Raw genomic sequence first — 3,335 nt, forward strand, 5'->3', positions numbered from 1 at the left:
GGTCTGTCTAGATATTATGGAGATTCTTCTTCTTACCTTGACAGACTTAACCAAAGCCACTTTTAAAATGGCCTCCAGTGCCATTAAACCCTGTTTATTAGCTTTATTGTCCCTTGCTTTATCTCACACGCACACGAGACCCTGGCTTTAGCCTGTTGACCCTGTGTTATTTCGGTTACCACACAGTGGACTTTATCTCGCTCCTTGCTGAATTTTTCAGTATTTACTGTACTTTCTGTGACTAATAAACTGAACACACCAAATTACCTCAAAGCTTGTGTTTACAGAAATGCACTCTCTTGCCATTACCTTTAGACTTCTTGTTTTTCTGCCGTCCTTCTGTAACAAGAATATCCTGTTTTTGAAGTAAAGTTTCCAGCAGCGTATTTTCATCCATAACTGTTAATTTATGTTTATTAATTTTTAAAGGCACATTGTCACCTTCATGTGCACTACATTAATGGAAAGACATAATTAGCTGCTAAGAAATACTGAAGAGTCGATTAGTGGAGTTGCCCATAAAGCGGGCGTATTGACCCTTTCTCTTAGGTTTTCTTCGGGAACAGCCTCTCAATAATGGATCAGGATCCATGGCCTGAGAGGCTCGCGACTGGACATGTAGGGACTTTGGTCATAAATAATTAAAGGGCAAGAAGGCCTCCCCCTTGGCAAACACACTTCACATGCAAAAGTGTATATGCCCAGGTACACTTCAGCAAGCATGTGCATAAACCTTCACCAATGTAAACACACGTTCTACCGTCTGGACTTCTAACATGCTCATACACTAGTGTTTAACGTGAGATTCTCTCACCTTTTGTGGCTTTTGGCAGCACCCAGGCTGGGCTCTCTTTCTCTCTGTCTTTATCTCCACTCCTCAGAGAGCTCTTATTCAGGTCAGAGCCACAACCGTGTGCAGCGGCGTGGCTCGCAAACTCAAAGTGTCATAAAGTGTAATACAGCTGACCTCAGCACTCATAACCTTGCAGTCTTAATGTACAGCAGTGAGGAAAAATAAACTGTTATTTTATGATCTTTTCATTAAAAGCTTGATTGAAAACCAAGACTGTGTTTGAGTTATACTTCATCTTTTTTGGCTTCCTCTCTTAAGAAGTTTCTGCTGCCGTGTTGGCGTAAGTGATCCTGTTCATAGATCATAATCTCCCAGGCTAACATCTCCCTTCAGGTATTCCTACACCGTTCGCTTTACCTTAGATAAATTATGTATATTCGACAGACATGTCGAAGTCAGTGAATGACGTGAGGTCTAGCTTATTCCTTCGAAATGAAAACCTGTTGGCAGCTTCCCTCTCAGATTATAGTTAGAAACCCAGAACCGGTAAAGTGAAGAAGAGAACGGAGTGAAAAAAGCCCCACTATAATTATTAATTAATTGCAGCTCACAACATTAATTGGTGGACATCTTTTCACTTGAAATTCCTACCTTTTCTCACCATTTTCTTGCATCTGTGAACCTTTCATTTTGGTGACAGAGATTGTCAGACCTCTTGTGTAGCTGATACATTGCTATCTGCATTTGTAGTTTTCTGCTGCCTCAGTTGTTTCTGGTGGAGCACTGAGAGGAAAGAAGGGTGTTATGTGGTAACAGGAAATGTCTCTTGAGGAGAAATGCCAACCACAGGAAGACTCTAGTTTCAGCATGTGGTCACAGGAAAACTTTCCTGATCACCAACTCAAAGATATAAATAACAGTTGTTAACAACTTAACAGGTACTCTCTAAAGCCCCAGGTCAGGGTTCACTTTCTTGCCAATACTTCACATGAAAAGACTGACCATGATGCCTGTGCAACACTAACAATGCAATATTAATATCAGTAAGCAAAAAATATATAAACATAGTATTGAGGAATTAGGGTTTAATTTCCTGCCAGGACCGCATTGTGACCTGTAGGCACCCTACCCCTCCATTCTTTCATGGGTGTTTCCCCATCATGTCGAGCTTCTGCATTTAGGACACACCCAGCCTTGATAAACTGGGTGAGTCTTGTTCAGCCTGTTTACAGCCCCTTTAACAATGTCTCTTTCTCATATTACTTTCATGCAATGAACATTCCTGGCACCAAAGGTCTTCTAGCCTGCCCATCACTTACACTGGAAGTGTGATAGATCACACATTCTCACTGACCCACCCTCTTCAGGTATGCAGATGAGCTCCTCAAAGTGCTTTGTCTATGTGGTTTTTCCCACTACCTTCCTTCTGTTCTCTTTCCCCTTGTTCCCAATAGCAAGTCCACAATCTCACTTTCCCCTTATCTATTTTGCCTTAGTGTTTCTTGTGATCTGGGCTCAGGTCAGAGTAGGGAGCTGGCACATTTATTTATCCTCTGTGCCATTAGTATTGCACTGTGCCCCTCGAGGTGTCACATGCTAAATGACCCTGAATGGGGGTCGCTGAGAAACAATGGCCCTGGTGTCGATAGCCCTACCCAGCCCTCCCCCATCAGAGCCCCTCTCTCCACTAACATCAGCGCCAAGCTAACACAATAGTGATATCAGAGGGGGGTTGATGGGTACAGAGTGGACCTTACCCACAGAAAAGATTGGATGGAGGGCTTGTCTGCCAGCCAGGGGTCATTCATGTTGAGTGCAGTTTTGGCTCCTTGAAAACAGTCTGGCACCTCTGCTGAATACAATGCTTTTTTAGTTGGTTTATTTATTGGGGAACAGCAAAGAGAGACATTCACAAAAATGCCCCCCACTTCTCCCCAGTTTTTCTTATCTAGTGGGTCTGCGAGCATGAGTGGAATTTACCAGGGTCTGCCCAGGTGGGTCCAGACTTGCCTCTGCTTGTCTGGGATGGCTTTCTATAATCTGAGGAATGTGGATGAGAGTTGACTGGCTTGCCCATGTTGAGCCATGGAAATGGACAATGTCTGTTATAAATTGTATACACACTAAGCCACACACAAAACCTACGCCTAACTCTATCTCCACTGCCAGATGACCTTCTGGTCTGAATGCTGATACTAAGCAGATGAATGGACTGTAGTCCTGCCCCAGTCCCTAGCTTTGTTTAAAGTTCAATGTCCAGAATAGATTAGCTTTTTTGAGAACTTATTCAATCATATATTGGTGATCTTGCTGAAAGTCATATGAGAACACCATAGACTGCATATGTAAGAAAGGCATAACCATTGTTACGTGACCTTTGGCTGTTGCCATGTTTGCTTTCTGGAGCCAAAAGTGACCATAATAAGATGGGAGGGTGCAGTGCTCAGTTATCAGCTTAAGGCTGGTGAGCTTGGTTAGCAAGCTGTAACCATAAACTGTGTGGGTGTGGCGCATAGATATGAAACCTGCTAATCAGTGCTAA

This window comes from Astatotilapia calliptera, chromosome 12 (genome assembly GCF_900246225.1).
Source record: "Astatotilapia calliptera chromosome 12, fAstCal1.2, whole genome shotgun sequence".
Lineage (NCBI taxonomy): Eukaryota > Metazoa > Chordata > Actinopteri > Cichliformes > Cichlidae > Astatotilapia > Astatotilapia calliptera.